The 27,199-nt window shown below is 45.9% G+C and overlaps 8 non-coding genes across 8 annotated transcripts; 4 read left to right on the forward strand and 4 right to left on the reverse strand.

Annotated features, from left to right (window-relative positions):
- Positions 1-9,041: 9,041 nt before the first annotated feature.
- trnav-cac (transfer RNA valine (anticodon CAC)) lies at positions 9,042-9,114 on the forward strand. Its single transcript has one exon. It is a non-coding gene; the product is annotated as a tRNA-Val (tRNA).
- Positions 9,115-9,725: 611 nt separating this feature from the next.
- trnav-aac (transfer RNA valine (anticodon AAC)) lies at positions 9,726-9,798 on the forward strand. The gene has a single exon. It is a non-coding gene; the product is annotated as a tRNA-Val (tRNA).
- A 435-nt stretch (positions 9,799-10,233) lies between these two features.
- trnal-cag (transfer RNA leucine (anticodon CAG)) lies at positions 10,234-10,315 on the forward strand. The gene has a single exon. It is a non-coding gene; the product is annotated as a tRNA-Leu (tRNA).
- A 2,091-nt stretch (positions 10,316-12,406) lies between these two features.
- trnaq-cug (transfer RNA glutamine (anticodon CUG)) lies at positions 12,407-12,478 on the forward strand. The gene has a single exon. It is a non-coding gene; the product is annotated as a tRNA-Gln (tRNA).
- A 3,709-nt stretch (positions 12,479-16,187) lies between these two features.
- On the reverse strand, positions 16,188-16,259 carry trnaq-cug (transfer RNA glutamine (anticodon CUG)). Its single transcript has one exon. It is a non-coding gene; the product is annotated as a tRNA-Gln (tRNA).
- A 341-nt stretch (positions 16,260-16,600) lies between these two features.
- Positions 16,601-16,687, reverse strand: trnay-gua (transfer RNA tyrosine (anticodon GUA)). The gene is given in 2 exon segments: positions 16,601-16,636; positions 16,651-16,687. It is a non-coding gene; the product is annotated as a tRNA-Tyr (tRNA).
- A 631-nt stretch (positions 16,688-17,318) lies between these two features.
- trnal-cag (transfer RNA leucine (anticodon CAG)) lies at positions 17,319-17,400 on the reverse strand. The gene has a single exon. It is a non-coding gene; the product is annotated as a tRNA-Leu (tRNA).
- Positions 17,401-17,924: 524 nt separating this feature from the next.
- On the reverse strand, positions 17,925-17,997 carry trnav-cac (transfer RNA valine (anticodon CAC)). Its single transcript has one exon. It is a non-coding gene; the product is annotated as a tRNA-Val (tRNA).
- Between the last annotated feature and the right edge of the window lie 9,202 nt (positions 17,998-27,199).

Below are 27,199 nucleotides of genomic sequence, written 5' to 3' on the forward strand. Positions count from 1 at the left end.
GCTTCTTCTGCACACCAGAGCCCAATAGCCCTGGGATTACTTATCATCCCTGCTCCTAGCTGCAAACCACCAGATTGGGACAATCTGGTGAAAGCAACGCTTTGACCCCTCACTTTCTGGCTTTTACCTGTATTGTACTGAGTACCTGCCCGCTGGTTTCTGCATCCGTGTTTTTGGTTCCAGCACCTAACGCGTCATTTTCCTGAATCCCTTTAACTACAGTATTTTTGTTTTAACTTGGACTGCTCCTTGAGTAGGCTGCACTGTGTCGAGTGGTTAGTGTGCAGGCCACACAGCTAGGAAACTTGAGTTCTATTCCACCTTCTGTGTGGAGTTTGCATGATCTCCCCGTGCATGTGTGGGTTTTTCTCTGGTCACTTCGGTTTCCTCCCCCATTCCAAAAACATGCTAGGTTAATTGGCCACTCCAAATTGGCCATAGGTATGAATGTGAGTGTGAATGGTTGTTTGTCTATATGTGCCCTGGGATTGGGCTGGCCACCAGTCCAGGGTGTATTCCCTAACACAGCTGGGATAGTCTCCAGCATGCACGCGACCCTTGTGAGGATAAGCAGTAGAAAATTAATGAAAGAATGAATGCTCCCTGAGTTGTGCTTTTGTTGCAACTTTGCCTCATTGTTTGGACACCTCCTGTTCTATGTATCGACTTCTATCCACTTCCGATGCAGAGAACCTACTCCATGCATTTGTCATGTCTCACCTCTATTACTGTGTGCTGCTTGTGCTGCTTTCTGGTCTTCCAATGTCTAGTTTGTAAAGCTTGCCGTTAGTACCTTCAGGTACGACCACGCTACCATTTGAGCCACAATGCCCCAACAAGGACAAGAAAGAAGAATGCGGGCTCGAGAGCCTTTTCCATTGGGGCTCCAGCATTGTGGAATGCCCTAACTGCTGATACTAGAGCTGTTACCTCAGTGGAAATGTTAAAGTCTCAACTCAAGACTTATTTGTACACTTTAGCATTTAGTTAATAGTATTCCCGGCCTGATTGACTGCCACTCCTATGGTACCATCATAAGAGTCCTACTGATACAAAGTGGTTTGGAGGTCAAGGATCCTGACCTGGGCGCTATTGGTATTTATGTAAACATTTTTTTTTTATATAAAATCTTGGGAAAGTTTAGTAGCAAAGCAGAAATGCCTGTATGGTACTAGCAGACAATTCCTACAAAGTGGTTTGGAGGTCAAAGGTCACATGACCTGGAAGCTATTGATAATGATTTGTGTAAAAAATCATCAAAAATCCTAGTAAAGTTGAGTAGCAAATCAAAAAAACGTGTACGGTACTAGCAGACAATTCCTACTGATACAAAGAGGTCAAAGGGCACATGACCTGGAAGCTATTGATAATGATTTGTGTAAAAAAATTCATCAATAATCCTAGTAAGGTAAGTAGCAAAGCAAAAAGGCGTGTATGGTGCTAGCAGACAATTCCTACTGATACAAAGCGGTTTGGAGGTGAAAGGTTACATGACCTGGAAGCTATTGATAATAATTTATTTCAAAACATTATATAAAATACTAGCAAAGTTGAGTAGCAAAGCAATAAGGCCTGTACGGTACTAACAGACAAGTCCAACTGATACAAAGTAGTTTGGAGGTCAAAGGTCACATGACCTGGAAGCTATTGATAATAGTTCATTTCAAAAAATTACATAAAATCTTAGGAAAGTTGAGTAGCAAAGCAATAAGACCTGTACGGTACTAACAGACAAGTGCAACTGATACAAAGTAGTTTGGAGGTCAAGGGTCATATGACCTTGAAGCTATTGATAATATTTAATTTCCAAATATTATATAAAATCCCAGAAAAGTTGAGTCGCAAAGCAAAAAGGCATGTATGGTACTAGCAGACAATTCCTACTGATACAAAGTGGTTTGGAGGTCAAAGGTCACATGATATGGAAGCTATTGATAATATTTAATTTCAAAAAATTATATAAAATCCCAGCAAAGTTGAGTAGCAAGCAAAAAGGCGTGTATGGTACTAGCAGACAATTCCTACTGATACAAAGTGGTTTGGAGGTCAAAGGTCACATGACCTGGAAGCTATTGATAATAGTTCATTTCAAAAAATTACATAAAATCTTAGGAAAGTTGAGTAGCAAAGCAAAGAACCATGTACGGTACTAACAGACAAGTCCAACTGATACAAAGTGGTTTGGAGGTCAAGGGTCATATGACCTGGAAGCTATTGATAATAGTTCATTTCAAAAAATTACATAAAATCCTAGCAAAGTTGAGTAGAAAAGCAATAAGGCGTGTACGGTACTAGCAGATAAGTCCAACTGATACAAAGTGGTTTGGAGGTCAAGGGTCGTATGGCCTGGAAGCAATTGATAATGATTTGTGTAAAAAATTCATCAAAAATCCTAGTAAAGATGTAATGGCCACAGAAGTTCATCAGCTGAGGTAGTGGGGTCCATCAGTGCGGCATTTCCACTGTTTTACATCCAAGCATATTGTCACTCATCTACTTTTACACACAGCATAACACACAGCATAATACATTTGCATACATAAACCGGAGTTATGTCAGCTTCCAGCCAGCAGGTGTCAGACGAGGACGACAGAGTGGACGGGGCTGAAACAGCCCAGGACCTGACCGCTCCTTGAGCCTTGCCGACATGTCACCTACAGGCATAGCCACACAGCAGTCACTGAACTGTCCAGCCTGTTGGGGTCCATGTATTTGGACCAGCCAGATCAGGACGCCGCACAGGCTGATGAGGGCGATGACGAAACAGGGCTGTACACTCAGCACACTCAGTCAAGAGAAGGGGCTTAGAGCGGCAATGGAGACGATGACGGCAGAATTAAAGGCATATGTGGACACCAAGCTACAACATTTTGATCAAGTTGTGGTAGCCTGCTTGAAACGCCGAGATGCAAGGTGGGACGAAGCGCTTAAGAAGACCCTGACCAAGAGTCGCCTGCCCTGGAGACCTGCTAGTTTCTCCACCCCTGCACCTCCAGCGTCAGGCAGCAACCAGCCGCCCGCCATCGATGCCACCTTTCCCATTCCGCCGGCTGTCACAGCGAGGATGGAGTTTCCCCAGTTTGGAGAGTCCAGGGGTTCTGCTGATGTAACATAATTCATTGAGCAATGTGAGAACTTCCTGGCTCTCAGGCCTCTGAGTGATGCCGAACCCTGTGGGAACCCTCAATGCAGTCCTAAAGGGACCTGCACGAAGCTCGTGGTTGGCTGCCCGCAGTAAAATAACATGCTGGGCTACCTTCAAGCAGTCCTTTCTTGAGGCTTTTTTACCCGCCGACTACCAATCTGAGATCGAAGAGCAGCTCCGTTCCAATGTGCAAACCCCCAATCAGTGTCTGCGTGACTTTGCGTATGATTACCGCGCCCTGTGCCTGAAATGGAGACCCGACATGGAGGAAGAGGAAATCGTGCGGCGCATACTCGGTGCCTGTAACCCAAGGCTGGCCAGCGTGTTGCGGGGTATCGTATCCACAGTGGACCAGATGGTTAAGGTTGTCTCCCTGATCGAGAGGGACTGGAGCAACACCAAAGACTATTGGAGTCGTGTACAACAGGCTAACCCAGTGAAAAGGCCGGGCAAGAAGGCGGAGCAGGGGTCAAGCCAAAGCACAGCAGCTGACCTCGCCTTTGCAGTGGGAGAAAAAGCCCTTTTGGTCGTGCCTGTAAGCCTGCGAGGTTCGCATGGGGATGCAGTCCTTGACTCAGGGTGCTCCTACTCCCTGATTAGTCACTCCTTGTGGAAGGCAATAAGGAAGGAGGGGGAAATCCTAGAGCCAAGCGGAATTCCAAGGTTCATCATGGCCAATGGGCAAGAGAAAAGGGCACTTGGAAAAGCCACCCTGCTCCTCACCCTGCAGGACTTCCACGGCACTCTGGTAGTACATGTGATGCCTGACAACCATTTGTGTATGCCGCTGCTCCTAGGTCTTGACTTCATGGCCCTGACTGAGATCACTCTGAAACCTCATCTCCGCAAGTATGCTATGTCAGGTGGGAAAGAGTTTAGGTTTCTCAACAAAACCCGAGATAAACTACACTGGAATCATACTCAATCTTCTGTGAATTTTTACATGGCTGTTGACGAGGAGCCCAAAGGCCACCCATCCAACATTCCATTCTTTGAGGCTCAGCCCGAAGTTGTGAGGCCGCTGCTGCAGAAGTGGCCAAACGTTTGGACTGAGACCACTGGTGCCACCCGGATCATTACCCATAAAATCAGGACGACCGATGAGGTGCCGGTGAGGCGGAGCGCTTACAGGGTGTCAAAAACAGCAGATAATCGAAGAGCGATTGAGCCATCAACATCGCCGTGGGCATCGCCTGTAGTGCTGACTCCCCGGAAGGATGGGGCACCCCGGTTCTGCTTGGATTACAGGGGCCTCAATGCTAAAACACTGCATGATGCGTACCCCATGCCCCTGGTCCATGAGATATTGGAGTCCCTGCTCGGCGCCACCTATTTCAGCTCCCTGGACTTGCAGAGTGGATACTGGCAAGTGGCCATGGATGTGGAGTGCAAGCCGAAGACTGCCATGACCACCCACCTAGGCCTGTTCCAGTTCAAGGTTATGCCTTTTGGACTGCAGAACGCTGGGGCTACCTTCCAGCGGTTGATGGAGACCGTCTTGGGTGAGCTGAGAGGGAGGACCTGTTTCATGTACATTGACGATATCATTGTATTCTCGAAGACAGAGGAACATCTCCTCGACCTTGATGCTGTGTTCGAAAATTACATCAAGCCAACTTAACGCTCAACGTGAAAAAGTGCCACTTACTCCAACCCCAGCTCACCTTTTTGGGACATCTGGTTTCCGGGAAAGGGGTGGAGGTGGATCCAGCTAAGATCTCTGCTATTACTGCCTACCCGCCGCCAACCAACCTGAAAAGTCTCCAGAGGTTTCTGGGGTTGGTGGGCTGGTACCATAAATTCATCCCCAGGCTCGCTGACTTAGCAGCGCCCTTAAACCATCTAAAAAAGAAGGATGTGTCTTGGGAATGGAGCCCAAGTTGCCAAGAGGCCTTCAACCACCTCAAAGCCTTGCTGCAGTCACCGCCATTTCACCCGATGGGGGGTTCCTAAATACATGGTGTCCGACCGTGACCCCCAGTTCACTAGTCAGTTGATGTCCCGGTTGTGTGAAGCTTGGGGAGTGTCCCATAAGCTGACCACAGCCTACCACACCCAAACAAACATGACTGAAAGAGTCAATCGGACCTTAAAAACAATGATTGCCTCCTTTGTGGGGAACCATCATCAAGACTGGGATGGATGGTTGCCTGAGTTCCGTCTCGCTCTCAACACCGCAGTCCACGAGACAACAGGCACCACTCCCGCCATGTTGGCCCTTGGTAGGAACTTGATGGGACCGCTGGAACGACTGGTACACAAAGCTCCATCACCACACACATCCGCATACCACACAATACACACACACACACAGTTGCACAATGAAGTGGAGAGACATGTTGGTGCGGCCAAAGCTCGACAAGCCAGATATTGTAATGCAGGTCGCAGAGATGTACACTTCGCTGTCGGGGATCTGGTCTGCGTTAGGGCACACCCACTATCCAAAGCTTCGGCAAAATTCTATGCCAAACTTGCTCCCAGATGGGTAGGCCCTGCTCGGGTAGAGAAGAAATTAGGTCCTGTAAACTATAAATGTGGTAGACATGAAGTCCTATTACGGCCCCGGTAAGCCGCTGGCTGGGGGGGGGGGGGGGGGGGGGGGGGGGGGTGTAATGGGCACAGAAGTCCATCAGCTGAGGTAGTGGGGTCCATAAGTGCTTCGCTACGATATACTCAGCTGTAAGAAAAACTACTGCCATGATCTGTGTACGGGGAAACAGGTACAGGACCATATATACGTGCATCATCATTGTTACCATGCATCCTCCTCATCTGCAAGAGCGACTGCAGTGAGCAGACACGCCTGTAGGTGGCGCGTATTTAAGGAGGCTCTTCACAGGTTAGGGGCACATGGTTACCACAACACTATGGAAATCATATGAAGTGCTGAGCTTTGAACAGGATTGGTGAAATAATGCCAGTCTGAGTGGCCACAAGTGAGAATTATTCCTTGTGCGCATTTCCTTGTGGTCTTTTCCCTTAATGTATATATAGAAATAAACATAAAAATGAAATCTATAGGAACATTAATAAAAACTAAAATAAGCATGTGTAAAACTATAAAAACATTTGGTTAAGATCCAAAATAAAAGGTACAGGGTATAAAATAATCATTAAATAAAAGTCAAGTTCAAAAGTTAAAAAAAGAGTATACTAGGAGCAAGAGTTAAAAGCCAAATTAAATAGGCGGGTTTTGAGCCTATTTGTAAAAATCTCAACGTCCTCTACGGCCCTCAGGTCCTCCAGCAGGCTGTTCCACAAACGGGGCCATAAAACTGGAAAGATGCCTCATCGTGTGTGTCCATGTTTTAACTCTGGAAATACATAACAGGCCGGTGTCGGAGGACCTGAGGGTCCGCGAGGGTTCGTAACTTATAAGTAATTCAGAAAGATAAGAAGGCCCACAACCCCTAAGACATTTAAAAACCATTACGAGAACCTTCAAATCGAACCTGAAACATACACGGAGCCAATGCAGTGATTTTAGAAGCGGTGTAATATGCGCCTGCCTTCTGGTCCTCGTCAGCACACATGCATCAAAAGTTGGTCTGTAAAAGTTGTAGACTTGTGATGTTTCTTTTAGGAAGACCAGAAAGCAGGGCATTGCATTAGTCAATACGACTGGAAATAAAAGCATGCATCAGCATCTCTCTCTAGCTTCTGGATTGTTGCTTTTTTCTTGTCTTGCCAAATAGGACCTCTCTCTCGAACCCATTTTACTCTTGGCAAAACAGTGACAATCCAGATCCTAACCTCAAACTACTGCTATTTTTGTTTTGTTTTGTTTTGAGAGTTATTACTTTTATTGTTTTATGAGTTCTTATCTTGACACATTCTTGCAGGATTAACAGAAACATCTGCAGGCAGGGTTGCTGTTGGCGCATCCAGGCACCTCCAGGACCTGGGGGTCACTGGGGGTCTGAGATCAGGGTCACAGGAACATTCCCTCTTCAGCACAGTCAAACACTTTCTATTGTCTAAGCAAATGGATATGAGGGTGATAACTGACATTATATTCATTCTATCTACATTTTATTCTAACAAAAGGAAAACGTGCATGACAGCCTTTTCAATTGATTTGAGTCTAAAATTCAAGCTTTGCTCACAGACAAATTTGAAGCAGCTGGAATGAGCAATCTGCACCTCCGAATCTGAGTTTATGGTTCTTGCCCAGAAAAGCATAGCTCACAGCCGTAACGGTATCGTGGTTCGTACTCTGTGTTGTGGCCGCAGCAACCCTGGTCGAATCAGGGTCATGGCAGGTGTGTGTTGCTTTTGGAATTGTATTGTCTGTCCACTTGTGTGATGATATACAAATACACTAGTTTTGACCACACCTGTATCACATCAGTAAACATCATTAGTAGTGATGAGGTGCCAGGGCTTCGAAGTGTGTGTCGAAAAATCGAGTGGGCACTTCTACAAAGCGTGTACCAAGGCTTGATTCATTTGAGGGAGGGGCCAGAATTGTACCACATGACCTTCACCCATCCATGGTAAGGTTAATAGTACTACATTATAATAGTAACATATTACAGTATAAACAACACAACCATGATGAAGCTAGCCATATCACATGATACATGGCATTTATGGACAAGAAAACATTCAGTATTTTATACATACTGTATATTTTATCTTACACTTTGTAGATTAATCATTCGGTTATACATTTTTTTGTGGTACATAATTTCCAAGAGCCAAAACAGATCAGCATTCAATGCATCACACATGAAGATACATCCGCCTGTAATTCGATCCACGGCCAGCAGGTGGTTTCGTGTGCACATGAAGATTCAAGAAATGAATCCATTCTCTAACCAGTTGACTGAAATGGTTCCAAGCCTCATGGGGCTTCATTGCTGATGCTAATGATTCATTAGCATGCTGTAAGATTTTAGTTTTTAAAATGGCCTCTTACTAGCCCAGGATAGCCATAGCCTCTGAAGCGCACCCCAGACCAGACAGTCCAACAGTATTTTCCCCAGCACACACACAACAGGCCTTCCACCCAGTAATTCACCAGCCCCTTTTACCCGTGAAGGGCCAACCATAATTCCCCAATGAGAGGGTGAGGCAATTTATCTAAAAGGTACCATATTTACAATTTCAACACTTTTCTTTTATGTTCCAAAGGCCTTTCAATATTAGCACACTTAAGTTCCACTTTCTGGATACATTTTAAGCACTAGACTACATTTAACTACATTTACCCAGAAACTATACAGTTAACCCCACCCGCTCCTCCAGGTGACACTTGGGAGAGTCCAATCAAGGTGATCAGCCTCTAGCCTGCACTCCCATGGGCGCACCTCCATGCTTGTGCCCCGATCAATCACCTTCTCGTAAGAAAGGAGAAACTGATGAGAAATTAGGAACCAAACCAATGACTTCTAAATGAAAACTAACTAAGGTGGCAATGAAACAACTTAAATGGCAAACAAATATAATTAAAGTACTAACCAGGATGTATGTGTAAATAACAAAAGCCAGCTATATACACAAATAGGAAACATGGCCGTGTGTATGTGGGACATACACCTGATCAAAGAGGGATGATTGGCAGCTCCCTCACACATGCAATCAATCAAAGTATAAGGTACGATGTCGGAGATCAAGAACGCTTTTGTTGGCAAAAAAAAGCCATAACATACCATGTGGAGAATACAGGTATCAAACCCACTATCTCCTGCATGTAAAGCAAGAGCTCTGTCCTTTGAGTTCATTCCCGCCGGTGCACAAGAAGGCTGCCACAGTTTCTGCAACACCAAAACACTAATTAAGACTCATTTGGAGTCAGCCCCAATCTGCCCCCACTTCGGACACATCGTCGTGTTTCATTGTTTGGCAACTGCTTTGTGACTTCACCAGTCCCCTTAAAAGCCCCTTCCTTCAGGTTTCCATAGTGTAGTGGTTATCACGTTTGCCTCACACGCACAAGGTCCCCAGTTCGAAACTGGGTGGAAACATGGCCTTCCAAGACCTCCTTTTACAAAAAAATCAAGATGACAAATGGGAACAAGGATATGTGCTTGATGTCTGAAGGTGTGTCCACGAGCATCCATCCCCAGTTTGGACACACAATCCATATTTCCCGGATGACTGATGGGCTGGGAATACATAACAGGTCGGTGTTGGAGGACCTGATGGACCGCGAGGGTTCATAACGTAAAAGAAATTCAGAAAAAATAAGAAGGCCCACAACCCCCAAGGCATTTAAAAACCATTAAGAGAACCTTCAAATGGATCCTGAAACATACAGGGAGCCAATGCAGTGATTTTAGAAGCGGTGTAATATGCGCCTGCCTTCTGGTCCTCGTCAGCACACGTGCAGCAAAAGTTGTTCTGTAAAAGTTGTAGACTTGTGATGTTTCTTTTAGGAAGACCAGAAAGCAGGGCATTGCAATAGTCAATACGACTGGAAATAAAAGCATGCATCAGCATCTCTCTATTTGCCCGAGAGAGGAACGGGCGGACTCTGGCTGTATTCTTTAAATGAAAAATAAAATCCTGTTTTTGTAACATTTTTAATGTGTGGAATAAAATTGAGCTCAGTCCCCTTAAAAGCCCCTTCCTTCAGGTTTCCATAGTGTAGCGGTTATCACGTTTGCCTAACACGCAAAAGGTCCCCAGTTCGAAACTGGGTGGAAACATGGCCATTCAAGTCCTTCTTTTACAAAAAAAAGTTAAGGTGACAAATAGGAACAAGGACATGTGCTTGATCTCTGAAGGGACTTGAACTCTTGACACTCAGATTTAAAGTCTGATGCCCTACGAAGTGAGCCCCCAGGCCTTTGGTCAAAGGACTTGTTTTTGTGTATTTGGAATGAAATGTTTTCTGCATGTTGAACAATTTTCAACATGAAAGATATCTTTCAGATGTAAAAGTGCTGAATCACCCAATGTGGGGCTCCAACCAACTACCATGAGATTAAGAGTCTCATGCTCTACTGACTGAGCTAACCGGGCCTTTTTCTGCTCTAGATATCATTTTTTGTTCTGTTTTTATTGATGTGGCCATCCTGATGTTTGATCAATTCCACAACTGACCTAGTTTCTCAGGGGAGAGAAGGAGCAAAACCTGGAGGGTCAGGATGGCCGAGCGGTCGAAGGCGCTGCATTCAGGTTGCAGTCTCTAATGAGGCGTGGGTTCGAATCCCACTTCTGACAGCTTCTTGCATCTTGAAGTGGCGTCACCCAGTAAACCAGGGGTGCTTTTCAACATGACCGCTGCTGAAAAGTGTACAAAGCAGACCTATTGCATCCTGGGGTCTTGCGTTTCTCCGGAAAACACTCTTTGTACTTCAACATGACCTCGGATGAAAAGTATGAAAACCAGATTCATGGAAATACCAGAAGAGGACTGCAGGAATTGAACAAACAAGCCCCTCTTTGCTAGGCTTGTAATTTGACCAACTATCTTTTCCCCTCCTCTGCTGAGTGTCCACTGAATGTAGGTGGCTGTTCTCGCAGGGACATCAATTAGTTAAATTAGTTGTATCACTGGTTGAAATCCCACAGCTGGCATTTTCCTGGTCAGGTCCATTATCCACGACTGGAATGACTTGGCATCAAAGGACTGTCAGATTGTACAACACAGCTGAGCACTTGGAGAAAAAGATTGAGAGAGGTCTTGTTCTAGTGAGACGGGTTTGCTCTACCCGAATCGTAACCCTACAGAATTGATACCCGCATTCGCCAAGGAATCCTTTTCCAAAATCTGTTTTTTGTAGAAGAGATGACAAAATTGATTTCAGGATCTATCCATCAGCATCAGACAAATACCCCAAACCTAATCCTGGCCGTGTTCTCTAGACCAGTCTCTTGTCATGTAATAGTGAAGAAACCCAGTCCGTGATTTATTGTTCCCATGTACCAAACAATAATCTGAGCCCCAATACCAATTTCTATGCCAAATACAGCCTTAGGCCTAACCCTAAACCCAGTCCTAACTGCCTTCTCCAGTCCAGCACCTTATCTTGTTGTGTAGTACTTACCAGAAACTCAAGTCCATCATTTATTGATGTTTTATTCAGTCGCCTCAGGATGACAGCAGTTCACAGATAGCGCTTCAAGATTACCCGAACTGTTCGACCAAGGACCAACCCAAATCCGCCACTAGAGCACCAGGGACTGCATCGTGGCTGCAGTCAGAAAGGCAGAGACTGTGTCGCGTTGACGTACTCCAGCAAAGGAACCAAAATAGGAATGAGACTGGACCTTCTCTGCCAACAATGCATCAGCAGGGTAGAGCGCTTGCTTAGCATGTGAGAGGTAGCGGGATCAATGCCCGCATTCTCAAAAAGCACTTTTCTTTTTTGTGATTAAATGTTCCCAAGTACCGAACACTAATCCGGGCCCCAATCCCGATATCGAGGCCAAATACAGCTATAGGTATCACCCTAAACCCAGTCCTGTCTAGCATTGTCCTGTCTAGCATTCTCCTGTCTAGCACCTTGTCTTGTCTTTTTGTGGGATCAATGTCCGCAGTCTCCTGGGAGTTCTTTGCCTTTTGTAGAAGAGATGTTGGGACCGGAAATGAATCCACGATCGATCCGCGTGGGAGACCCGGATCTGATTCCTGGCCAATGCAGCAGGGCTGTTTTCATACCTTTCATCGTGAAAAAAGTGCCCAGACAGTTTTCGGGACCAACTGATGACCTCTGAATTTGATCAGAAAGTCTCCACCTGAGACTTTCCACCTCAGACTCTCCACCACAATACTTGATTATCTAATCCAAATCCTGTCCATAGTGGCATTCCCAGCCACAGCGCGTTAGAGAACCTCAATGAGACATCGTCGAACGCCCGGCTGTACTCACTCACCCCAAAACAACAAGACCTTCCATAGGTCAGTTGGAAGAGCGGAAGACTGTAGTGGTTCTAGCTGGCATCCTTAGGTCGCTGGTTCAAGTCCGTCTCGAAAGACAAGCCTTTTGCTTATGTTGTGTCTGGAAAGAATGGCAATACCGTCTTTTCTGAAGACCTCACCTTCCCTGTCAATGGAGTTGGACTTGAGTCTTTGTCACACAGTCTGAAATTGGCAAACCGAGAAATTCTGAATGAGTGGCCAATGCAGTTTGTCTATTTGAATACGTTTCATCTCAACTCCTGTTGGAAAAGGACAGCTATTTCCATAAGAGCACAAGACCCTTGGATTGTACCCCAAAATACTTTGCGCTCATCAAAGAGTAAAGTTGGTGTCCTGGTTTGCAATGCCTCCATTGTTATGCCAGAAGGTGCCAGTCATCCAAAACAAAGGGTTCCATGGTATAATGGTTAGCACTCTGGACTCTGAATCCAGTGATCCAAGTTCAAGTCTTGGTGGAACCGACTTGCCCTGCAGCAATCGAGTGTTTGGACTGTGTCTTCCTTAACAGTAAGAATATGATGACTTATTGATTTACTCTACAAATCAGTGGTAACCATGGATCAGGATGAGGTCCCCAAACGACGCCAATGTCTGTGACAGCTGATGTCAAGGATCAGCTGATCAGAGGATACTTGGTTTGTGTGCAGGGCCACAAGTCTTTCCAGTTCCAGTTAAAAGCCAGGCTCCTCATATAGTTTCCATAAAGTACCAAGGGATTGTCCTGTTGCCCTCGTATTTTGAGGGCAAAACGGAGGCGTTTGCAAGTGGACCTCAGACCTGGTCACCTGAACAGGGACTTGAATCCCGGACACTCAGATCAAACGTTTCATGTTGAGGTGACAGGCTCAACCTTTGTCTTGTCTGACCATGAACTCTTTTTGTCCAAAAGATATTTGGCTTGTCCATGTGGGCAGTTTAAGACCTCCGTCCATCTTGGAGGTGGACATTTCGGGACCGGGGCTTCTTCATCTCTGCAAGGACAAGTACAGTATGCCAGAAGATTTTGTCTTCATTGAGTTGTCCTCGTTTATCAAGGGCCTGGATAGCTAAGCTGGTAGAGCATCAGACTTTTAATCTGAGGGTCCAGGGTTCAAGTCCTTGTTCAGGCAGTGAGGAGAAGTTTTAAATGTGAAACCAATCTCTTTTATCTTCCTCCTGTGGTCTGAGTGCAGACCAAAAGCAGTCCCTGGTGGTCTAGTGGCTAGGATTCAGTGCTCTCACTGCTGCGGCTGGATTGGTTTTTCCTGGAGATAGGATTTGTCTTCGGCCTCGGTGGAATGGTTGGGGTCACCTTGAAGCGCTACTTGAGAACAATAAATCACGGACTGGGATTCTTCATTATGCCATGACAAGAGACTAGTCTACAGAACATGGCCAGGATTAGGTTTGGGGTATTTGTCTGATGCTGAGGGATCGATCGTGGACTCATTTCCGATCCCGACATCTCTTTTACAAAATACAAAGGATTCCTTGGAGAATGCGGGTATGGATTCTGCTACTTCTCGCATGCTAAGCAAGCACTTTACCATTTGAGGCAATTCCCCGGGTTTGGGGTATTTGTCGAATGCTAAGGGGTAGATCCAATCCCAACATCTATTCTACAAAAGGCAAAGAACTCCTAGGAGACTGCGGGCATTGATCCCAAAACAAGACAAGACAAGGTGCTAGACTGGAGAATGCAGTTAGGACTGGGTTTAGGGTGATACCTATGGCTGTATTTGGCCTAGATATCGGGATTGGGGCCCAGATTAGTGTTCGGTACTTGGAACATTTAATCACAAAAAACAGAAGAGACTATGGAGAATGCGGGCATTGATCCCGCAACCGCTCACATGCTAAGCGAGCGCTCTACCATTTGAGCTAATTCCGCTGCTGTTGGCAGGGAAGGTCCAGTCTCATAACTATTTTGGTTCCTTTGCTGGAGTACATCAAAGCGACACAGTCTCTGCCTTTCAGAGTGCAGCCATGCGGGCATGTGGGTGTATCAAGACAAACTGTGAGATGAGTATAATAAATTAAAACAATATAATGAATAATCACCTTCAAGATGTATCAATAAAAGTGCCGAATCGCCCAATGTGGGGCTCGAACAAAGGACACTGAGATTAAGAGTCTCATTCTCTACCGACTGAGCTAATCGGGCCTTTTTATGCCCTGAACATCATTTTTTTTTTGTTGTTATTGATGTTGCCTTCCTGACGTTTGATCAATTCCTCAGCTGTCCTAGTTTCTCAGGGAACAGAAGGAGCAAGATGTTCAGTCATCGCTGAGAATTTTGTTCTGGTTTAAGGTATTTGTCGGATGTAGATCCAATCCCAACTTCTCTTCTACAAAGGGCAAATAACTCCTTGGAGACTGTGGGCATTGATCCCCCTACCTCTCACATGCTAAGCAAGCGCTACTTGGGAAAATTTCATCACAAAAAACAAAAGAGATTATGTAGAATGCATTGATCCCACTACCTTTCACATGCTAAGCGAGCGCTTTACCATTTGAGCTAATTCCCCTGCTGGAGCAGCGTTGGCAGAGAAGGTCCAGTCTAACAACTATTTTGGTTCCTTTGCTGGAGTACGTCAAAGTGACACAGTCTCTCAGAGTGCAGCCATAACGTTCGATTCCCGGTCAGGAAACTGACATTTGGACAGGTTTTGAGTGGAGAATTTGGGTTGGTCCTCGGTCGAACGGTTAGGGTCATCTTTAAGCGCTATCTGCGAACTGCTGTCATCCTGAAGCGACTGACGACAGAAATACGAATAAAACACATCAATAAATTATAGACTTGAGATTAATTATCATACTCCCTGTTGGTCTACCATTTTAAGCGCGTCTTAGAACGGCGCAGCTGCAAAAAGCCCCCTTCTCTTCCTGCCTAGTTGTTTTGACATATTTCAGATTGTGCAGATGCGGCATAGGCCGGCCAATCAGAAGTTGCCACCGCCCTGGACTGTGGCAGATGTTGTCCAGTTGGAGAAGGACCACCAAATCCTCCTGCAGGTGGATGCCGCTGGTCCTGGCTAGCTTGCAAACCTTTTCAATGAACCTGACTCTAAAATTCAAGTGTTGCTCACAGACGAATAGGAAGCAACTGGAAGCAGCAATCAGCACCTCCAAGTCAGAGTTTTTGGTTCTTGCTTTTTCAGTTGGTGCCAAAAGTGGGGGAAGGGTGAAGCTATGTCTGTGCCAAGTCCTGTCGTCATCGCCGATGTGGCCTCAGTAATGTGGGCGACGAGTCTGCCTACAGGTGGGAGGTTGACCATCTGGCGACTCTATCTCCAGTCAAAACCTATCCAAATCTCAATTCTTTGACCGGGAAGCGAACCAATGCCGCGGCGGTGCGAGCTGCGAATCCTAGCCACTAGACCACCAGGGACTGCTTTATGGGAGCACTCTGAAAGGCAGAGACTGTGTCGCTTTGACGTAGTCCAGCAAAGGAACCAAAATAGTTCTGAGACTGGACCTTCTCTGCCAACGCTGCAACAGCAGGGGAATTAGCTCAAATGGTAGAGCGCTCGCTTAGCATGTGAGAAGTAGCAGAATTGATACCTGCATTCTCATAGGAATCCTTTTCCGTAATACATTTTTTGTCGAAGAGATGTTGGGATCAGAATTGAGTCCAGGATCTATCCATCAGCGTCAGACAAATACCCCAAACCTAATCCTGGCCGTGTTCTCTAGACTTGTCCTTGTTGAGATGAAGAAGCCCTGGTCCCGAAATTTCCACCTCCAAGATGGACTGAGGTCTTAAACAGCCCACATGGACAAGCCAAATATCTTGTTCATGGTCAGACAAGACAAAGGTTGAGCCAGTCACCTGAACATGAAACTGGATTCAAGTCCCTGTTCAGGTGACCAGGTCTGAAGTCCACTTGCAAACGCCTCCTTTTTGCCCTCAAACTACGAGGGCAACAGGATAATCCCTTGGTACTCTACGGAAACTACATGAGGAGACTGGCTTTTAACTGGAACTGGAAAGACTTGTGGCCCCGCACACAAACCAAGTATCTTCTGATCAGCTGATCCTTGACATCAGCTGTCACAGACATTGGCGTCGTTTGGGGACCTCATCCTGATCCACAGTTACCACTGATTTGTAGAGTAAGTCAATAAGTCATCATACTCTTACTGTTAAAGGAAGACTCAGTCCAAACACTCAATTGCTTCAGGGCAAGTAGGTTCCACCAAGACTTGAACTTGGACCACTGGATTCAGAGTCCAGAGTGCTAACCATTACACCATGGAACCCTTTGTTTTGAATGTGACTGGCACCTTCTGGCGTTACATTGGAGGCTTTGCAAACCAGGACAACAACTTTACTCTCTGTTGAGCGCAAAGTATTTTCGGGTACAATCCAGGGATCTTGTGCTCTCACGGAAATGGCTGTCCTTTCCCAACAGGAGTTGAGATGAAACGTATTCAAATAGACACTCAAATGATCACTCAATCAGAATTACTCCGTTTGCCAATTTCAGACTGCGTGACAAAGACTCAAGTCCAACTCCATTGACAGGGAAGTGGAGGTCCTTCAGACAAGAAGGTATTGCCATTCTTTCCTGGCAGACATACATAACATAAGAAACAGCTTGTCCTTCGAGCCGGACTTGAACCAGCGACCTAAGGATGCCAGCTTGAACCACTACAGTCCTCCGCTCTTCCAAATGAGCTATCAAAGGTCTTGTTGTTTTGAGGCAAATGAGTACAGCCAAGCGTTTGACAGCGTCTTCACTGTGTACTGCTTTCCTTTCCTGAGACGCCGGATGGTGGTCCAGAATCTCTTCGAAGCCGTCCGGAAGTCCTTCTCCATGGCTTCTCCAAACTCCTCCCATGTCAGAGTTTTTGCCTCAGCGAATGCCAAAGCCGCGGACCGCTTGGTCTGTCGGTTCCTGTCAGCTGAAGTCCCATGAGCCAAAAAGGCCCAATAGAACTCCTTCAGCTTGACGGCATCCCTCACCAACGGTATCCACCAACGGGTTCTAGGATTACCGCCACGACAGGCCCTGACCACCTTAGGGCCACTGCCGCCTCGACAATGGAGGCACAGAACATCCCTGCCTCCCTCTGGATCTTGCAGGTCACTGGGAAGATATTCGGCTCGAAGGACCATTTGGTCCCGAACATGAAACTTTTGATCTGAGTGTCCCGGATTCAAGTCCCTGTTCAGGTGACCAGGTCTGAGGTCCTCTTGCAAACGCCTCCTTTTGCCCTCAAAATACAAGGGCAACAGGACAATACCTTGGTACTTTATGGAAACTACATGAGGAGCCGGGCTTTTAACTGGAACTAGAAAGACTTGCGGCCCCGCACTGTCAGAAGTGGGATTTGAACACACGCCTCATTAGAGACTGCAACCTGAATGCAGCGCCTTCGACCACTCGGCCATCCTGACCCTACAGGTCTCGCTCCTTCTGTTCCCTGAGAAACTAGGTCAGCTGTGGAATTGATCAAACATCAGGATGGCCGCATCAATAAAAAACAGAACAAAAAATTATATCTAGAACAGCAAAAGCCCTGATTAGCTCAGCCGTAGAGCATGAGACTCTTAATCTCATGGTTGTGGGTTCGAGCCCCATATTGGGCGATTCAGCATTTTTATTGATACATCTGAAAGATATCTTTGCCTGTATGTTTCAGGATCCATTTGAAGGTTCTCTTAATGGTTTTTAAATGCCTTAGGGGTTGTGGGCCTTCTTATTTTTCTGAATTTCTTTTACGTGATGAACCCTCGCGGTCCATCAGGTCCTCGAACACCGACCTGTTATGTATTCCTAGCCCATCAGTCATCCGGGAAATATGGATTGTGTGTCCAAACTGGGGATGGATGCTCGTGTACACACCTTCAGACATCAAGCACATATCCTTGTTCTTATTTGTCATCTTGATTTTTTTGTAAAAGGAGGTCTTGAAAGGCCATGTTTCCACCCAGTTTTGAACTGGGGACCTTTTGTGTGTGAGGCAAACGTGATAACCACTACACTATGGAAACTTGAAGGAAGGGGCTTTTAAGGGGACTGGTGAAGTCACAAAGCAGTTGCCAAACAATGAAACACGACGATGTGTCCGAAGTGGGGGCAGATTGGGGCTGACTCCAAATGAGTCTTAATTAGTGTTTTGGTGTTGCAGAAACTGTGGCAGCCTTCTTGTGCACCGGCGGGAATGAACTCAAAGGACAGAGCTCTTGCTTTACATGCAGGAGATAGTGGGTTTGATACCTGTATTCTCCAAATGGTATGTTATGGCTTTTTCTTGCCAACAAAAGCGTTCTTGATCTCCGACATCGTACCTTATGTGTATGTCCCACATACACACGGCCATGTTTCCTATTTGTGTATATAGCTGGCTTTTGTTATTTACACATACATCCTGGTTAGTACTTTAATTATATTTGTTTGCCATTTAAGTTGTTTCATTGCCACCTTAGTTAGTTTTCATTTAGAAGTCATTGGTTTGGTTCCTAATTTCTCATCAGTTTCTCCTTTCTTACGAGAAGGTGATTGATCGGGGCACAAGCATGGAGGTGCGCCCATGGGAGTGCAGGCTAGAGGCTGATCACCTTGATTGGACTCTCCCAAGTGTCACCTGGAGGAGGGGGTGGGGTTAACTGTATAGTTTCTGGGTAAATGTAGTTAAATGTAGTCTAGTGCTTAAAATGTATCCAGAAAGTGGAACTTAAGTGTGCTAATATTGAAAGGCTTTTGGAACATAAAAGAAAAGTGTTGAAATTGTAAATATGGTACCTTTTAGATAAATTGCCTCACCCTCTCATTGGGGAATTATGGTTGGCCCTTCACGGGTAAAAGGGGCTGGTGAATTGCTGGGTGGAAGGCCTGTTGTGTGTGTGCTGGGGAAAATACTGTTGGACTGTCTGGTCTGGGGTGCGCTTCAGAGGCTATGGCTATCCTGGGCTCGTAAGAGGCCATTTTAAAAACTAAAATCTTACAGCATGCTAATGAATCATTAGCATCAGCAATGAAGCCCCATGAGGCTTGGAACCATTTTAGTCAACTGGTTAGAGAATGGATTCATTTCTTGAATCTTCATGTGCACACGAAACCACCTGCTGGCCGTGGATCGAATTTCAGGCGGATGTATCTTCATGTGTGGTGCATTGAATGCTCATCTGTTTTGGCTCTTGGAAATTATGTACCACAAAAAAATGTATAACCGAATGATTAATCTACAAAGTGTAAGATAAAATATACAGTATATATAAAATACTGAATGTTTTCTTGTCCATAAATGCCATGTATCATGTGATATGGCTAGCTTCATCATGGTTGTGTTGTTTATACTGTAATATGTTACTATTATAATGTAGTACTATTAACCTTACCATGGATGGGTGAAGGTCATGTGGTACAATTCTGGCCCCTCCCTCAAATGAATCAAGCCTTGGTACACGCTTTGTAGAAGTGCCCACTCGATTTTTCGACACACACTTCGAAGCCCTGGCACCTCATCACTACTAATGATGTTTACTGATGTGATACAGGTGTGGTCAAAACTAGTGTATTTGTATATCACCACACAAGTGGACAGACAATACAATTCCAAAAGCAACACACACCTGCCATGACCCTGATTCGACCAGGGTTGCTGCGGCCACAACACAGAGTACGAACCACGATACCGTTACGGCTGTGAGCTATGCTTTTCTGGGCAAGAACCATAAACTCAGATTCGGAGGTGCAGATTGCTCATTCCAGCTGCTTCAAATTTGTCTGTGAGCAAAGCTTGAATTTTAGACTCAAATCAATTGAAAAGGCTGTCATGCACGTTTTCCTTTTGTTAGAATAAAATGTAGATAGAATGAATATAATGTCAGTTATCACCCTCATATCCATTTGCTTAGACAATAGAAAGTGTTTGACTGTGCTGAAGAGGGAATGTTCCTGTGACCCTGATCTCAGACCCCCAGTGACCCCCAGGTCCTGGAGGTGCCTGGATGCGCCAACAGCAACCCTGCCTGCAGATGTTTCTGTTAATCCTGCAAGAATGTGTCAAGATAAGAACTCATAAAACAATAAAAGTAATAACTCTCAAAACAAAACAAAAATAGCAGTAGTTTGAGGTTAGGATCTGGATTGTCACTGTTTTGCCAAGAGTAAAATGGGTTCGAGAGAGAGGTCCTATTTGGCAAGACAAGAAAAAAGCAACAATCCAGAAGCTAGAGAGAGATGCTGATGCATGCTTTTATTTCCAGTCGTATTGACTAATGCAATGCCCTGCTTTCTGGTCTTCCTAAAAGAAACATCACAAGTCTACAACTTTTACAGAACAACTTTTGATGCATGTGTGCTGACGAGGACCAGAAGGCAGGCGCATATTACACCGCTTCTAAAATCACTGCATTGGCTCCGTGTATGTTTCAGGTTCGATTTGAAGGTTCTCGTAATGGTTTTTAAATGTCTTAGGGGTTGTGGGCCTTCTTATCTTTCTGAATTACTTATAAGTTACGAACCCTCGCGGACCCTCAGGTCCTCCGACACCGGCCTGTTATGTATTTCCAGAGTTAAAACATGGACACACACGATGAGGCATCTTTCCAGTTTTATGGCCCCGTTTGTGGAACAGCCTGCTGGAGGACCTGAGGGCCGTAGAGAACGTTGAGATTTTTACAAATAGGCTCAAAACCCGCCTATTTAATTTGGCTTTTAACTCTTGCTCCTAGTATACTCTTTTTTTAACTTTTGAACTTGACTTTTATTTAATGATTATTTTATACCCTGTACCTTTTATTTTGGATCTTAACCAAATGTTTTTATAGTTTTACACATGCTTATTTTAGTTTTTATTAATGTTCCTATAGATTTCATTTTTATGTTTATTTCTATATATACATTAAGGGAAAAGACCACAAGGAAATGCGCACAAGGAATAATTCTCACTTGTGGCCACTCAGACTGGCATTATTTCACCAATCCTGTTCAAAGCTCAGCACTTCATATGATTTCCATAGTGTTGTGGTAACCATGTGCCCCTAACCTGTGAAGAGCCTCCTTAAATACGCGCCACCTACAGGCGTGTCTGCTCACTGCAGTCGCTCTTGCAGATGAGGAGGATGCATGGTAACAATGATGATGCACGTATATATGGTCCTGTACCTGTTTCCCCGTACACAGATCATGGCAGTAGTTTTTCTTACAGCTGAGTATATCGTAGCGAAGCACTTATGGACCCCACTACCTCAGCTGATGGACTTCTGTGCCCATTACACACACCCCCCCCCCCCCCCCCCCCCCCCCCCCCAGCCAGCGGCTTACCGGGGCCGTAATAGGACTTCATGTCTACCACATTTATAGTTTACAGGACCTAATTTCTTCTCTACCCGAGCAGGGCCTACCCATCTGGGAGCAAGTTTGGCATAGAATTTTGCCGAAGCTTTGGATAGTGGGTGTGCCCTAACGCAGACCAGATCCCCGACAGCGAAGTGTACATCTCTGCGACCTGCATTACAATATCTGGCTTGTCGAGCTTTGGCCGCACCAACATGTCTCTCCACTTCATTGTGCAACTGTGTGTGTGTGTGTATTGTGTGGTATGCGGATGTGTGTGGTGATGGAGCTTTGTGTACCAGTCGTTCCAGCGGTCCCATCAAGTTCCTACCAAGGGCCAACATGGCGGGAGTGGTGCCTGTTGTCTCGTGGACTGCGGTGTTGAGAGCGAGACGGAACTCAGGCAACCATTCATCCCAGTCTTGATGATGGTTCCCCACAAAGGAGGCAATCATTGTTTTTAAGGTCCGATTGACTCTTTCAGTCATGTTTGTTTGGGTGTGGTAGGCTGTGGTCAGCTTATGGGACACTCCCCAAGCTTCACACAACCGGGACATCAACTGACTAGTGAACTGGGGGTCACGGTCGGACACCATGTATTTAGGAACCCCCCATCGGGTGAAATGGCGGTGACTGCAGCAAGGCTTTGAGGTGGTTGAAGGCCTCTTGGCAACTTGGGCTCCATTCCCAAGACACATCCTTCTTTTTTAGATGGTTTAAGGGCGCTGCTAAGTCAGCGAGCCTGGGGATGAATTTATGGTACCAGCCCACCAACCCCAGAAACCTCTGGAGACTTTTCAGGTTGGTTGGCGGCGGGTAGGCAGTAATAGCAGAGATCTTAGCTGGATCCACCTCCACCCCTTTCCCGGAAACCAGATGTCCCAAAAAGGTGAGCTGGGGTTGGAGTAAGTGGCACTTTTTCACGTTGAGCGTTAAGTTGGCTTGATGTAATTTTCGAACACAGCATCAAGGTCGAGGAGATGTTCCTCTGTCTTCGAGAATACAATGATATCGTCAATGTACATGAAACAGGTCCTCCCTCTCAGCTCACCCAAGACGGTCTCCATCAACCGCTGGAAGGTAGCCCCAGCGTTCTGCAGTCCAAAAGGCATAACCTTGAACTGGAACAGGCCTAGGTGGGTGGTCATGGCAGTCTTCGGCTTGCACTCCACATCCATGGCCACTTGCCAGTATCCACTCTGCAAGTCCAGGGAGCTGAAATAGGTGGCGCCGAGCAGGGACTCCAATATCTCATGGACCAGGGGCATGGGGTACGCATCATGCAGTGTTTTAGCATTGAGGCCCCTGTAATCCAAGCAGAACCGGGGTGCCCCATCCTTCCGGGGAGTCAGCACTACAGGCGATGCCCACGGCGATGTTGATGGCTCAATCGCTCTTCGATTATCTGCTGTTTTTGACACCCTGTAAGCGCTCCGCCTCACCGGCACCTCATCGGTCGTCCTGATTTTATGGGTAATGATCCGGGTGGCACCAGTGGTCTCAGTCCAAACGTTTGGCCACTTCTGCAGCAGCGGCCTCACAACTTCGGGCTGAGCCTCAAAGAATGGAATGTTGGATGGGTGGCCTTTGGGCTCCTCGTCAACAGCCATGTAAAAATTCACAGAAGATTGAGTATGATTCCAGTGTAGTTTATCTCGGGTTTTGTTGAGAAACCTAAACTCTTTCCCACCTGACATAGCATACTTGCGGAGATGAGGTTTCAGAGTGATCTCAGTCAGGGCCATGAAGTCAAGACCTAGGAGCAGCGGCATACACAAATGGTTGTCAGGCATCACATGTACTACCAGAGTGCCGTGGAAGTCCTGCAGGGTGAGGAGCAGGGTGGCTTTTCCAAGTGCCCTTTTCTCTTGCCCATTGGCCATGATGAACCTTGGAATTCCGCTTGGCTCTAGGATTTCCCCCTCCTTCCTTATTGCCTTCCACAAGGAGTGACTAATCAGGGAGTAGGAGCACCCTGAGTCAAGGACTGCATCCCCATGCGAACCTCGCAGGCTTACAGGCACGACCAAAAGGGCTTTTTCTCCCACTGCAAAGGCGAGGTCAGCTGCTGTGCTTTGGCTTGACCCCTGCTCCGCCTTCTTGCCCGGCCTTTTCACTGGGTTAGCCTGTTGTACACGACTCCAATAGTCTTTGGTGTTGCTCCAGTCCCTCTCGATCAGGGAGACAACCTTAACCATCTGGTCCACTGTGGATACGATACCCCGCAACACGCTGGCCAGCCTTGGGTTACAGGCACCGAGTATGCGCCGCACGATTTCCTCTTCCTCCATGTCGGGTCTCCATTTCAGGCACAGGGCGCGGTAATCATACGCAAAGTCACGCAGACACTGATTGGGGGTTTGCACATTGGAACGGAGCTGCTCTTCGATCTCAGATTGGTAGTCGGCGGGTAAAAAAGCCTCAAGAAAGGACTGCTTGAAGGTAGCCCAGCATGTTATTTTACTGCGGGCAGCCAACCACGAGCTTCGTGCAGGTCCCTTTAGGACTGCATTGAGGGTTCCCACAGGGTTCGGCATCACTCAGAGGCCTGAGAGCCAGGAAGTTCTCACATTGCTCAATGAATTATGTTACATCAGCAGAACCCCTGGACTCTCCAAACTGGGGAAACTCCATCCTCGCTGTGACAGCCGGCGGAATGGGAAAGGTGGCATCGATGGCGGGCGGCTGGTTGCTGCCTGACGCTGGAGGTGCAGGGGTGGAGAAACTAGCAGGTCTCCAGGGCAGGCGACTCTTGGTCAGGGTCTTCTTAAGCGCTTCGTCCCACCTTGCATCTCGGCGTTTCAAGCAGGCTACCACAACTTGATCAAAATGTTGTAGCTTGGTGTCCACATATGCCTTTAATTCTGCCGTCATCGTCTCCATTGCCGCTCTAAGCCCCTTCTCTTGACTGAGTGTGCTGAGTGTACAGCCCTGTTTCGTCATCGCCCTCATCAGCCTGTGCGGCGTCCTGATCTGGCTGGTCCAAATACATGGACCCCAACAGGCTGGACAGTTCAGTGACTGCTGTGTGGCTATGCCTGTAGGTGACATGTCGGCAAGGCTCAAGGAGCGGTCAGGTCCTGGGCTGTTTCAGCCCCGTCCACTCTGTCGTCCTCGTCTGACACCTGCTGGCTGGAAGCTGACATAACTCCGGTTTATGTATGCAAATGTATTATGCTGTGTGTTATGCTGTGTGTAAAAGTAGATGAGTGACAATATGCTTGGATGTAAAACAGTGGAAATGCCGCACTGATGGACCCCACTACCTCAGCTGATGAACTTCTGTGGCCATTACATCTTTACTAGGATTTTTGATGAATTTTTTACACAAATCATTATCAATTGCTTCCAGGCCATACGACCCTTGACCTCCAAACCACTTTGTATCAGTTGGACTTATCTGCTAGTACCGTACACGCCTTATTGCTTTTCTACTCAACTTTGCTAGGATTTTATGTAATTTTTTGAAATGAACTATTATCAATAGCTTCCAGGTCATATGACCCTTGACCTCCAAACCACTTTGTATCAGTTGGACTTGTCTGTTAGTACCGTACATGGTTCTTTGCTTTGCTACTCAACTTTCCTAAGATTTTATGTAATTTTTTGAAATGAACTATTATCAATAGCTTCCAGGTCATGTGACCTTTGACCTCCAAACCACTTTGTATCAGTAGGAATTGTCTGCTAGTACCATACACGCCTTTTTGCTTGCTACTCAACTTTGCTGGGATTTTATATAATTTTTTGAAATTAAATATTATCAATAGCTTCCATATCATGTGACCTTTGACCTCCAAACCACTTTGTATCAGTAGGAATTGTCTGCTAGTACCATACATGCCTTTTTGCTTTGCGACTCAACTTTTCTGGGATTTTATATAATATTTGGAAATTAAATATTATCAATAGCTTCAAGGTCATATGACCCTTGACCTCCAAACTACTTTGTATCAGTTGCACTTGTCTGTTAGTACCGTACAGGTCTTATTGCTTTGCTACTCAACTTTCCTAAGATTTTATGTAATTTTTTGAAATGAACTATTATCAATAGCTTCCAGGTCATGTGACCTTTGACCTCCAAACTACTTTGTATCAGTTGGACTTGTCTGTTAGTACCGTACAGGCCTTATTGCTTTGCTACTCAACTTTGCTAGTATTTTATATAATGTTTTGAAATAAATTATTATCAATAGCTTCCAGGTCATGTAACCTTTCACCTCCAAACCGCTTTGTATCAGTAGGAATTGTCTGCTAGCACCATACACGCCTTTTTGCTTTGCTACTTACCTTACTAGGATTATTGATGAATTTTTTTACACAAATCATTATCAATAGCTTCCAGGTCATGTGCCCTTTGACCTCTTTGTATCAGTAGGAATTGTCTGCTAGTACCGTACACGTTTTTTTGATTTGCTACTCAACTTTACTAGGATTTTTGATGATTTTTTACACAAATCATTATCAATAGCTTCCAGGTCATGTGACCTTTGACCTCCAAACCACTTTGTAGGAATTGTCTGCTAGTACCATACAGGCATTTCTGCTTTGCTACTAAACTTTCCCAAGATTTTATATAAAAAAAAAATGTTTACATAAATACCAATAGCGCCCAGGTCAGGATCCTTGACCTCCAAACCACTTTGTATCAGTAGGACTCTTATGATGGTACCATAGGAGTGGCAGTCAATCAGGCCGGGAATACTATTAACTAAATGCTAAAGTGTACAAATAAGTCTTGAGTTGAGACTTTAACATTTCCACTGAGGTAACAGCTCTAGTATCAGCAGTTAGGGCATTCCACAATGCTGGAGCCCCAATGGAAAAGGCTCTCGAGCCCGCATTCTTCTTTCTTGTCCTTGTTGGGGCATTGTGGCTCAAATGGTAGCGTGGTCGTACCTGAAGGTACTAACGGCAAGCTTTACAAACTAGACATTGGAAGACCAGAAAGCAGCACAAGCAGCACACAGTAATAGAGGTGAGACATGACAAATGCATGGAGTAGGTTCTCTGCATCGGAAGTGGATAGAAGTCGATACATAGAACAGGAGGTGTCCAAACAATGAGGCAAAGTTGCAACAAAAGCACAACTCAGGGAGCATTCATTCTTTCATTAATTTTCTACTGCTTATCCTCACAAGGGTCGCGTGCATGCTGGAGACTATCCCAGCTGTGTTAGGGAATACACCCTGGACTGGTGGCCAGCCCAATCCCAGGGCACATATAGACAAACAACCATTCACACTCACATTCATACCTATGGCCAATTTGGAGTGGCCAATTAACCTAGCATGTTTTTGGAATGGGGGAGGAAACCGAAGTGACCAGAGAAAAACCCACACATGCACGGGGAGATCATGCAAACTCCACACAGAAGGTGGAATAGAACTCAAGTTTCCTAGCTGTGTGGCCTGCACACTAACCACTCGACACAGTGCAGCCTACTCAAGGAGCAGTCCAAGTTAAAACAAAAATACTGTAGTTAAAGGGATTCAGGAAAATGACGCGTTAGGTGCTGGAACCAAAAACACGGATGCAGAAACCAGCGGGCAGGTACTCAGTACAATACAGGTAAAAGCCAGAAAGTGAGGGGTCAAAGCGTTGCTTTCACCAGATTGTCCCAATCTGGTGGTTTGCAGCTAGGAGCAGGGATGATAAGTAATCCCAGGGCTATTGGGCTCTGGTGTGCAGAAGAAGCCCGCCTGCTGCCAATCAAGGTGTACTAAAAGAGAAGAGGCAGCAGGAGGCAGCAGAGCAACAACACAGATCATGACAGTTTTATGTAACATGGTAATTGTAGCTTACACTTTTCCCTGGCATAGTAAATCTGTTTAGCATGGAGGGGTATCTAGATCTGCCGTAAAGGCTGGACAAGACACTAAAACACTTAAAACACAATGTTCTGCCAACATC

Source organism: Doryrhamphus excisus, chromosome 17 (genome assembly GCF_030265055.1).
Source record: "Doryrhamphus excisus isolate RoL2022-K1 chromosome 17, RoL_Dexc_1.0, whole genome shotgun sequence".
NCBI lineage: Eukaryota > Metazoa > Chordata > Actinopteri > Syngnathiformes > Syngnathidae > Doryrhamphus > Doryrhamphus excisus.